Here is a 12,150-nt window from a genome sequence, read left to right as displayed (position 1 = left end):
GACAGTTTCACGGCGGATATTTGTCTCAATTCATTCTTAACTGTTCATAGCATAGTTGTCGCTCTTTATAATGCTTGTTTGCGAATTGGTCATTTTCCAAAAATCTGGAAGGTAGCTAGAGTGGTGGTCATTCCCAAACCGGGAAAGGACGACTACGCTAACGTCTCGTCATATCGGCCCATCGGATTGCTGCCCGTGTTCGGTAAAGTACTCGAAAAATTATTTATTAATCGAGTTTCCTGGAAACTTCAGACTAAACATCTGCTCAGCGAATACCAGTACGGTTTCACCCCTCAAAAGAGTACTGAAGACGCGCTTCATGCAGCAATTGATAGAATCAGGGGGGCTAACCGCGATGGTCAGCTCGTAGTGGCGGTATCTCTTGATATCAAAGGCGCGTTTGACAACGCATGGTGGCCATATCTTCTTCAACAGTTGAAATCTAAAAATTGTCCCGCTAACATTTTCAGGCTCATCAAAAACTATCTATCCGACCGAGAAGTCTTCGTCGAATATGCTGGAGCATCTGCTACCAAAGAGACATCAAAGGGATGCATACAAGGTTCGTCTTGCGGCCCTGTACTGTGGAACATAGTTCTCGACGATCTTCTCTCTATGCCGTTTCCTGAAGGTGTACACGCACAGGCCTTTGCTGATGATGTTTTGCTGATTATGGAATCCAAAGAACTTGGTTCTCTAGAAACCATGACTAACAGCGTGCTGGAGAGCGTCGAGGCCTGGGGAAGGAAGGTCAAACTGTCTTTCTCCGCGGAGAAAACGAAGGCCTTATTCTTTACTAGGAGGCGCGTCTCTCCGCCTTCGCTGGTGATGAATGGGCAACCTCTATCTTTTTCTAGGGATTTTAAACTTTTAGGGGTTGTAATCGATGACAAACTAAATTGGTCAAAGCATGCGGACAGCATCTGCAAAAGAGCAGCGGTGACTTCGCTCAAACTAGCAAGAATGGCCAAACCCACATGGGGTGTATCTTCTGAAGCTCTTCGAATTCTCTACACTTGTGCTATTGAGCCTATGATCACGTATGCGGCTAGCATATGGCATGAAGCTGCCAAACGGAAAAACATAGCAAAAAACTCAATACGGTTCAGCGAGCACTAGCGATACGAATATGCAGAGCTTACCGAACGGCTTCGCTCAATTCAACGCAAGTTCTAGCAGGACTTATGCCTCTAGATTTACGTTTAAAACAAATCGCTCTCATTTACAGAGCTAAGAAGGGCGAGGAGGGCCTCGCAGGTTTTCTGCCTGACGACAGGCTTTTCGAAAAACCGGTGGACTATAGAAGGCTGCCACACCCGGCTAGACTATTTTCTGAAGTGGTTTCTTATCCTGCAACGTTGGAAAGCAACGAATGCAATAACATGCCGATTTTCACGGATGGGAGCAAAATTGATGGCGGTACTGGTGCAGGATTTGTGGCATACATTAATGGCGGTGAGATAGCGGCTCGTAAGTACCGCCTTGCCAGCTATTGTACGGTAATGCAGGCCGAACTCTATGCCATCCAATGCGCTCTGTAGTGGGCAGGCTCAGATCAAATCCAGCGAAAGCTCACCGAAAACCATAGTATTTGTATTTATTCGGACTCCAAAAGCTCAATCCAAGCAATTGGAGATCCCTTGTCTACTAATCCGACTGTCTTTTCTATTCACAGCGAGTCCGCTCAACTGAGACGGCGACACCCGGAGGTGCACTTCAAGTGGATAAGGGGACACACCGGGATAGAAGGAAATGAAAGAGCTGACAAATTGGCTCGGCATGGTGCCTCTGAACCCAAGACCGCGATAGCTTATGACAAATTTCCTCTGAGCTACGCGAAAATTACAATTTCAGATATGGTGAAAAACGAATGGAACTCACGATACATAAACTCATCGACAGGGGAGTTAACCCGAAAGTTTTTACCTTCAATTTTAGCAGCACGAGACGTCAGGGTGCATAAGGGGCTGTGTTTTGAGATGACTCAGATTCTTACAGGTCACGGAGTCATGCGAGCATACCTGCACCGGTTTAAAATAACATCTGATGGAAAGTGTCCATGCGACGACGGAAGCGACCAGGACGTCTTACATTTACTCCTAGATTGTCAAATCTTTAGCAAGGAGCGGCACAACCTGAACTTTTTATTACAGATGGCAGATGCGGACATTCGAGACCTTCCGGGGACCATGGCAAACGAGGCCGGAAGACATGCACTTTTTAATTTCTGTATTGATGTAATAAAAAGAATAAAAATAATAAATGGTGACATGTAAAGATGATTCATGCCTTTCAGATCCAGTGACTGCAATCATAATATAAGATAGGATAAGTATATACTTAGAATATCAGTCCTATGCGACATTTCTTTTACCACGGGAAAAAACTCGACTACAAATCGCAGTCCTCAGTTCCCAATGAATACGACAAAATATTCATCAGAATCACCTCCGCCTTGCGCTACTAAGAATTTTCCAGGGTTTTTGCAAGGCGGTTTCATAGGCCCTGGCCGAATTCAAATTAGCAATACCCGATGCGGGTAGAAGAACAGTTTTCAATAAGGCATATTCTCTCAGCCGGCACAATTTTCATTTGACTAGCATCAAGTAGAGTAGTTTGCGTGCCAAAGTCCTTAAGAAACCTCGATAATAAATGCGAGGTATCCATAAAGGCATCTAGAAAAAAAAACCTTCAGTTGTAAATTGTGCGGTGGCAAGCCAGGCAGATCCAATGAGTTTAAAAAGTCAGTTGGATAGTCGGTTGCTTCATCTTCGTTTGTTACACTGTCGATAGATTTGAAGGAATGCAGTGGACCGACGATTTGATTTTGAATTGTGAAGTTTAAGTGATCCACATCTTTCTTCTTTGCCGCAAGTATTGCTCGTTCACTCAACCAATTGTGATTTTCGTGGTTAGCAATGATGTTCGGGAACACTTTGTTGATGAGGTCATCCTTCGTTGAGACGAAATTGCAAAAAATCAGCGGAAACGAAATCAATCCGTTCGATTCGTCGACAGGAACACGGCCGTTACCGATAGTCGATAGATAGAATGAGAAAATACGCCAATCGACCAACTTAAAAGTGGGTGATTTCATCGTTGGTTTTGGGAGTTTGAACGCCAAAAATCGCCATATCACTGCCTCTGTGACATATTTGCAGATGTATTTGATGAACTTCACTGAATTGCAATACTCCACGTTGCAATGCGCCTTGAATGTTTTGGATTTTGTTTTTTTTTTGTGATTTTCTTACTTTTCCAATGTGCGAGGAAACTTCTCGAGGCCGAGACGAACAAAAAAAAATCATCGAAATCAGTCAATCAGTTCTCGAGATATCATCAAAAAATCCGTTACATACGAAATATATGAGAAAATGAATTTTCTTCATAATTTTTTTTCCATGATTTTTTCCGATGTTTTAATAGTTATTTTGCTATTCGGGGTAGAGACAAATCCAACAAATCCAAGATCATAAAAATCGGTCAAACCGTTCTTGAGTTATAAATGGTGTAACTAACCCGACTTACAGATAATATCCTAGTTATTTAATTAATACGCAATGACATTAATATGTCATTGGTCGTATGATATTGAATCATCGGTTATGTTCGACAATCTTCGGCTTTAGCGGTTGGACTTTACATAAATTAGTGTGCGAGGGGAAATTATAAAAAATGCACTGCTTGCAAGGCCTGAGCAAAAACGATGCATGAGTGCGAGTGAGAAAGTATTCGGCACCCTTATAATCTCTGCGACACGCGCTAGAGTAAGATAAAAGGTCTACATATGTGTCAGTTAGTTTCCAAAAGTATCGCCGGCAAACCGTGGCGAATCGCTTCATGTAGCGTCGATAACCTGCGAGCTCGTATTGCTAAAATTGCTATTTTTTGTGTTAAACATAAAGTCAGTGGTAAATATTTTTAGTTAATTAAGTAGGAAAGATGGTTCTGTGTGTCGTATTAAAATATGGTAGCCGTACTGATAAGCAAGAAGATGGTATTACGTTTTATAGGTAAGTTGATACATGTTCGTGATAATTTATTTGTATATTATTATATATTTTAATATCCTACCTAGTGTTTCTTTAAAATAACTTAAATTATGGATATATTTACCTAATGGTTGCATTTTGACCGCTTAAAAATACTATATAACGTAAAAAAATAGAATATAATATTTTAATTCTGAGCGTCTAGTGCGAGCACTTTGGGCGAGCACTAGCGAAATGGTCTATGGTCTCGAACAATACTCGTCTTTGAAGACGAATGCGTTCGCTCGTCCACAAACCAAACTCACGGCATGCAGCTTCATTTAGCAATGCAACGGGTGGCGTCTAGATGTATCTATAGTCTATGACTGCTTGTGTTAAATCTACCAGAATCACAGAACAGATAATATTTATGATTATTTATGAGTTCCCTGACCAGAATATTAAAAACTTTTCTCAATATACCTATATTGCTGTAGTTTTGGTACACTTTGGGCGATACGACAAAATTGTGCACACTTTTTCATTTATACTTAATTGTTTTCGTTGAATTAAGAATACAATCATATATTACAGTATTACACACAAAGTTTTAGCAAGAAGAAGTGTTAAAAACTACCAGCGCCACAGGCTTCCGTTTACCTCAAACTTCCACAGGATGTATGGCATATCGTCACCTTACTATTACGATTTGTGGTAACCACCTACACACAGTGACGTCCCGCAGCGGGGTAGGCAGATTGAGCGTCGCTTGGGGGTGGTAGTTACTCGAAGGGCGGCAAATCGAGGAGAATCATTTGGTATATTATATAGAAATGGCTACCTATACTTAGTAATAACGAAAATATCTTTCCATTACAAATTCAGCTCACTTGTTGGAAACGAAATCTATTAAATAACATAAAGGGTTTAACACGACTGTATTTTTTTGGTCGAGTTCGCGATGTCTAGTTTACTTCCGTTGCCGTTCGACGTCCTTGATGACCAGAAACGACACGTGCACGGATGATAAAAAAATAGTGTATAATAAAATGAGGCGGCATTTTGGCGCTGTCTAGGGGCGAAATTTTGTATTATTATCGTATATAAAAAATGCTGCTGAATTTATAGTAGGTACATAATAAATTCAGCAGGATTGTTTATCGGTCACAAGCATGGCCCCCACATCTTGAAGCGGGCCCCCAGGCCAGTATCTTTGGCGGGCCCACCTACCTATCGCTAATGTTAAGGGCAGTGTTATGGTCTACATAGTGTTTCCCAAATTCTATACCTAAATTATCATTTAAGTATATCAATCATCATATCACATCAGATTACAACGCACAACTACAAATTATTTAAAATATTCAATAGCCTCGAAGTAAGATTTTTTTTACTATTAGAGTACATTTCTGATACGTGTTAATCTAACTTAGCTGGTTGATTAGGCACGCCGGACCCCTCCTATGCCCAGGCCCCCAGGCCAGAGCCCTGTCAGGCCCGCCCCTTGTTGGGGCGCCATGGTCATAGGTATGTTGAGTTTTCTTCTTGATGAAGTTGTCCTAGTAGGTAACCTCTAGAGCTGTATTTAAGAATGTTTAAAAAGCTACATCCTCCCTCTTCGTATGTTAGGCACTGCATTTCACTGTTATTTATAATAATATGCCGCCCCTAAATAGTTTATAACCTGCCTACTCACACGAGATGTCACTGCCAAAACATAATATTTTTTTTATAATGTCATGTTCTTCTATATAGGTATATTTAGACTATTTTTATAAATTAATTCACTTAGCAACGCTTACGGCTTAAATAACTACCTACCTCTTTGCTACCTACTTATTTTTAAATGTCATAACACTATGAAAGTTAGTTAAGAAGTGGTGACAGCATTTATGTTAATATTTAGTAGTATTTAGCTCGTCTATTGGCACCTCATTTTTGGCATAATATTTTATTCTCCCTAGAAATATTAAATTTAGAGAGACTTCAATAACAGGTCAAGCGGGAATCGCGAACATCGCTGGAACAATTAAATATGTAACTGTGGATACATATTATTATTATGTTAATATTGTTACTGTGGCCAAAGGGCCCCATTACAGAATTAAAAAAATGTGTAGGTAATTAAAACTGATTATTAAATTATTCGGTATTGTTAAAAATTAAAACGCCACATACACAAATAGGTACTCATTAGCATGTCCCTCACAAGGCGGAGGGGGCTGTCAGGGGTCTAACCTGGGAACCCGGGTTTATGAGGGGTCCGGCGTGGTGGCTCGGTTAGCTAAGTGAGATAAACAGATCGCAAATTTGTTCCAACAGCATGTTCTTTGATATGATATTATAATGATTGATATTACTTAATTAAATCACAATTCACGTGTAGAATTGTGTTTTATATTTATTTTAGCGTGTTTAGGTAATACTAGCATTGAGGTAAATATAATTGATTTACTAATAGATATTGCCTGAGATAATTCTCTGTCTGAATAGGTCAACGTCATAGTGAATTTTTAATATTTTTCAGCCACATCCGGACGCGTCGCTGGTTACCAGAATATGAGAAGGATTGTGTGCCTACATACAATATGGACGTCGATTTGCAATATGCACCTTTCTGGTAATATAGAATGTAGGTCGAGTCCATTTTTCAACCACATTCATCTGGAGAACCACATGGGGTAGGATCAATAATCCAATTCTAAATATATTACTAAGATTTCTTAAATGAATCTATTTCAAATGCAGATATCTAGGTACCTACCATTGATTATGACATTGTCATTCATTATCAGATTAACTGACAGAACACAGATAAAGTTTATTTATACATTAATTACACAGATAAAGGTTATTAAAATTAAATCTATTGTGCAGATTTGAACTATCAATTATGTATATGTATATTATATTATATCTATTCGAATCCGTCGCTTGAATTGATTATAAGTGCGTACAATATAATAATATCTTATTATAATATAAAATAATTAATGCTGTACGAGGTTTTAGTCAAATCCACGATACAATATACCTACCTACCTATAGTGTTATTTAACACGTTTGCTTTTTGTTATCATCAAACATATGGATATTATGCAGATTATTTGCCAATATATTTTTTATTTCGTAATGATTTGTACGCATGTGTGGGTAGATGGTTTGCATATTATATTGTATGTCTGTGTCGGTGGATATCCATAACGTCATTGAAAACCAAACAAGTATACTTACAGTGCAAAATAAGAAAATTTGGACGCGCGGTGCAGAGCAAAACCTGCTGAAGTCTTGAATGGTGACAAGTAAAAAAAATCGTTTATAGACTAGTCACTAGTGCTCATCTACTAAAAAAGAAAGAATAAGATTGTACGAATTGTAATATTTTCATTGTATCATACCGTATACCTACTATTATTATACTAGGAGTTATCAGGGCACATACATATTATATTTAAAAAAAATATATTAATTATTATGAATTTTAAATTATGAAAATGATGTATTATAAACTTGGAGAAATAATCGAAAACTTAAATAAGTATATTCCCATCCATTATACCTACCTACTAGGTGTAAGAACACGATCGATTGGGGATTAGTATTTAAAAAAAATCGTTACCAGCACTAGGCTACTTAGCAACTTAGCACTTCATCACCGGCTAGGCGAGTTGACTAGATTAGTGGGATAAACACATCACAACTTTGCTATGCCTACACCATTTAGAAAATGCTGCTGTAGAGTGTCACACTACCTTTATCCTTAGGGAACTATTCCGCGTAGTGATAAAGCAACGATTGCTTGATGGCGGTCGTTTTCTAAACGAGAAGAAAAAGAAAATACATAACATAAATTTGTATTTTAGCTGGGAAAATTAGATTCTTATTTTTTTTCTTTTCTTTCTTAACTTACTTCTTTAAGCACTACGGTCCATGGTTGTAGAATCAGTCCCGTGCGTCTCCGTCTCGGGACGGAATGAGCACTTAAAATCACTTCTTTCAGATACGTTTATAGGGTCATGGAAGGCGGCCGTACATATCCACGGCTGTACATACCTGACGAGTGGTGGTGGGAACAATACCGATATTTGTTTTACAGTCAGTGGCGGTGTAGTGGCATACCTCCCCTTTATGTACCTACCTATGTAGGTATTTTTTATTTGATTTATATAAATGTGTATGGTACTAGTTCCTTTATCAGCTACCTACGTTATTACATAATGTCCTTTACAAAGTTAACGTAAATAAAATAATTAAATAGTCAGATAGAAGATTTTCATGTTTTTTTTTTGTATTTCCATTATTCTTCTATGAAACTCTTATCCAAATACACTTTCCTAACACTCCCACTGATGCATTCAAAAAAGGAACTGCCCCCACTTTCGTGCGCAGAGCGTGTAGGCTGGTAAGAGCTATCGTCACATAAGTACAGTTGTTGAGGAGGTTGTTATTTAATCGGAATCTAATAACAGTCAAACAAATCATCTACATTTAGTTAAAACCAGTCAGTAAGTAGTTAACGAACTAATTTATTTAACTGTATAAATTTGTGTTTTTAGTTTGAGATACTTAAAACAATAGTTGCTTGGCTAATTTACTTGAGTGATATCGATTACTACAGATAAACACTATCGTGACACCCAGAAGCTATATATTTTAGGGCTCAAAATGATATTGTAAGTACCTATGCTTGTTCAACGATGACGGTTTTGGAGTAAGTCTCATGACCATGCAGTGCTTAAGGGCGACACATTGTAAGGGCCGGAAAATGATAGAAGAAATAAGATATAATCTTTTGAAACCCGACAGTTTCCAAACGTCTGTGAATGGGAATATCATAATATTTTAATGATTTTCATTTTGCTGTATTTCTATGCCTAAGATGGTCAAGACAGAATAATAACATATGGTAGATAGTTATTGAATCAACGTACAACTTGTGATTAAGACATGATAGGGGACGGCATATTGAGTTGCATAAGGCTTTGTCCAGATGACGCGGTGCGATTTGACTTGTACGTAAAAACGCGCATTCCAAGTAGGTACATGTGAACTCATTGAGCCGTCCACATGCGTCATACGGGCAAGCTCTAAGGGTGACGCTTTCGTTGGCTAGGGACGTTATTAACTGCCAGTTTGTTAATTTTTATGGGTCAAGACAACGGCTTAATCGCATGTAAATCGATGCAGATTGCGTTGCCAAAACGCAGCTCTTGCTTTATTCCAGATAGATCCAATTGGAATCAAGAAAAAAACCATTATTTTTATATGTATGTACATTACCTCCTATAATAGTTAGTGTCAATTTAGTGCAAATTGCAGCGCAGTGTGTCGAGGCCCTAAGTAAGAAAGCGGCAATATACTTAAATACAAACGAATAGTTCGAAAATATTGTTTTGATAATACTGTTTATATTATAATATATTACACAAGAAAGATAAAAAATATACAATACACTTTGGATTTAATTCAATAGTCTGCTCGAAATACCAGATCATACTGTAGTGATTGTAGTGTTCCACGAGAACCATGAAGTATGAACAACAAATTAGAAAAACCTTCAGCAGTGCGCGAGCTATTGCAGGTTGAGTCGGTTGGTTGCGTGTCGCTGCTTTTTGCACGCCATAGACAACGATGGACAGACATTATTTCCAATCAGAAAGATTACAAAGTGAAAGGTGTTGATTATTGTTTGGAAAAAAATGATAATTACAGTTCAATAGTGTCTCATAGTGTGTAAAGATCATGTTAGTGCGTGATTGAAGTGTGAAAATTGGACGTAAGAAAGGATTTATCGCCATTTGTCTGAGCTGTGTACCTGAGAAGAATTCTATCGAAGGCAGTGACTAACACAGGTATGGATAAATTCCGCGCCTATATTTATTTTGAATCAAATGAATGATCTATTCTCGGAATATCAGCTATTATATGCGATTCTTCTGAAAATGATCTAAAATAAAATCCATGTTTTACAATTATTTATGTTAAAACTGAAAAGATTTAAATCCGGTTCGGTAGAATAAAAAGACAACAGTGTTCTTCAACTTTTTTTGTATTTTATTTTGATTGTTTGAATTGACCATGGGTTTTAAAATAGAACGACAGCGTTGACATCATAAAAGTGTGTTTGAATACCTATATATTGATAATACGTATTGGATTGTAACTAAACACATAATCGATTATAAAATTAATACTAAAAGTATTATTGATATCATCACTATCATCATCAGCCTGAATCTATCCACCGCTGGATGAAGGCCTCTACAAGCTGATTCCACTACTCTTGGTCCTGTGCGTTGTGTTGCCACATAATTCCGCAGAACTTAATCATTTAATCAATCCTCTAGGTCTTCCCTGCGGACATTTTTTACCTCTTGGGTACCACTGGATTACTAGATTTGTCCAACGATTGTCCTTTCTTCGAGCTATGTACCAGCCAATTTACATTTAAGGTTTTTAGTGAACTGTATTACATCGCAAACCCTTATCTGTTTATTAATCCACTCATTCCTCTTTTTGTTTTTTTCGCGTTATGCCCAGCATGCACCTCTACATACCACGTTGTGCTACTCTAAGTTTCTGGATCACTCTTTTACTTAGGGTCCATGTTTCACACGCATGTGTGATTACAGGAAGCACACACTGTTTGAACACTATGAGCTTTAGACACAATGGGAGGTCATTTTGAAGACATTATTCAGGCGGCCAAAATATATTATATATTTTATATATTATCCAGTATTATTTTAAAGCAACTTTTCATTAATATATTATGTCATTTTTAAAACAATATTTGGCACAGAAATACACGAAAGGAACATTACCAACAAAAAGTATCCAGACTTCTCCAAGCACATAAAAAATATGGGACGAGGATTCTATGATAGAAATTGTGACGAAATCACAAATACTCATGTAATCAGTAGGTACCTATATAAATACATATAAAATATTGTCTTTTGTTATAATACGAGATTAACTTAAAAAAAATATTTGTAGATATATTCGTCCTGAATAATAGACCACACGGTCAATTTCACGCGTGGTCAGGTTTACAAGGTAATTGAAATAAATTATTATCCAATAATTGTAATTAGCACTTTGTTTTACAACAAATAAATTTAATACCGTAGAGTGTCTCCATTAGAATATAGAATATATTAGAATATATGATTTAGTTACACTTTTAGATTGTTCTTTTATTCTTTTCTAAATACCTAACGCAACCCCAAACTGAATGTCCAAAAATCCTGGAATTAAAACATAGTGTAGTTTTTCTTCTGCGCTCTACTTGGCGGTAAATTCTCCGTTAATCATAATTTTCCACCATTTTCGGGATAATTGGAATCGTAGTGGAATCCGATTAGAAAAACATAAACATATTATAATATTGGGATTTAGGTAGGTAAGTTTTGCTGCAAAAGGTCAAAATGAGTGAGTATTGTACGTACTATCATCACTGTACAGGGCAATTGCCGTAACCCTCACTTTTCACCAAAGTGATTAGTTTGATTGTAATGGACTTATTGCATACTCTTACACAATCTGGACAAGTATCATAGATCCCAAAAAAAATCTCATATCGATTGTCTTTAGGAAAAAGGGCGTAACCCTCGATTTTTCGAAAAGTGCTTTAATTAGATATTAACAAAGTATACAACTAAATACACGTTCAGTAAAAAGGAAGTAAGCCACAAATGCCAATTTATTATCTTAATTCAGGTTTTCATTGAGTTTTAATTAAGTTTTAATTGAAGGAAAAAAGCATTTTCCCTCAATTTTAATGATTTTTTTGTAATAACTTCTTTAGTTATTAGTAGATCGAAAAGATATTACACCAAATAATCAATCATCATGCACCCAATGTCTGTGACTATTTTTTTTATTAATATTGAACGAAAAACATCCAAAAAACGTTTTTTGCCTCTCCTGTAAAATTTGTTCTGTGTGGGTTACGCCCTTTTCCTAAACACAGTCGATATTAAAATAATTCAAAACTATTTTTTAAGCCATTTGTAACTTGACAAAAAATATTCTAGCCAAATGCTGTAACCCTCTCTAAACGTAAGCTAAAGGGTAGGTACAGAGTAAGCCACTCATTTGTAATAAAATAATATTATAAGTAGGTATATAAAATAATAAGTAAATCCAATGCCCACAGTTTTTTCACTCCTGAACA

The 12,150-nt window shown here is 37.1% G+C and overlaps 1 protein-coding gene across 2 annotated transcripts in view; it reads left to right on the top strand.

Moving 5' to 3' along the window:
• Window positions 1-9,533: 9,533 nt before the first annotated feature.
• Window positions 9,534-12,150, top strand: part of pot (zona pellucida domain protein papillote) — a 115,803-nt gene continuing 113,186 nt past the window's right edge. For both annotated transcript variants that reach the window (XM_085946634.1, XM_085946633.1), the window contains exon 1: window positions 9,534-9,823. The gene's annotated coding sequence lies outside the window, so the exon portion shown is untranslated. The remainder of the gene's footprint in view (window positions 9,824-12,150) is intronic.

The sequence above is a fragment of the Rhyacophila brunnea genome, unplaced genomic scaffold, assembly GCF_057557595.1.
Source record: "Rhyacophila brunnea isolate RB1 unplaced genomic scaffold, BYU_Rbru_1.0 scaffold_2, whole genome shotgun sequence".
Taxonomy (NCBI): Eukaryota; Metazoa; Arthropoda; class Insecta; order Trichoptera; family Rhyacophilidae; genus Rhyacophila; species Rhyacophila brunnea.
This window is presented reverse-complemented; position numbering and strand designations above follow the sequence as displayed.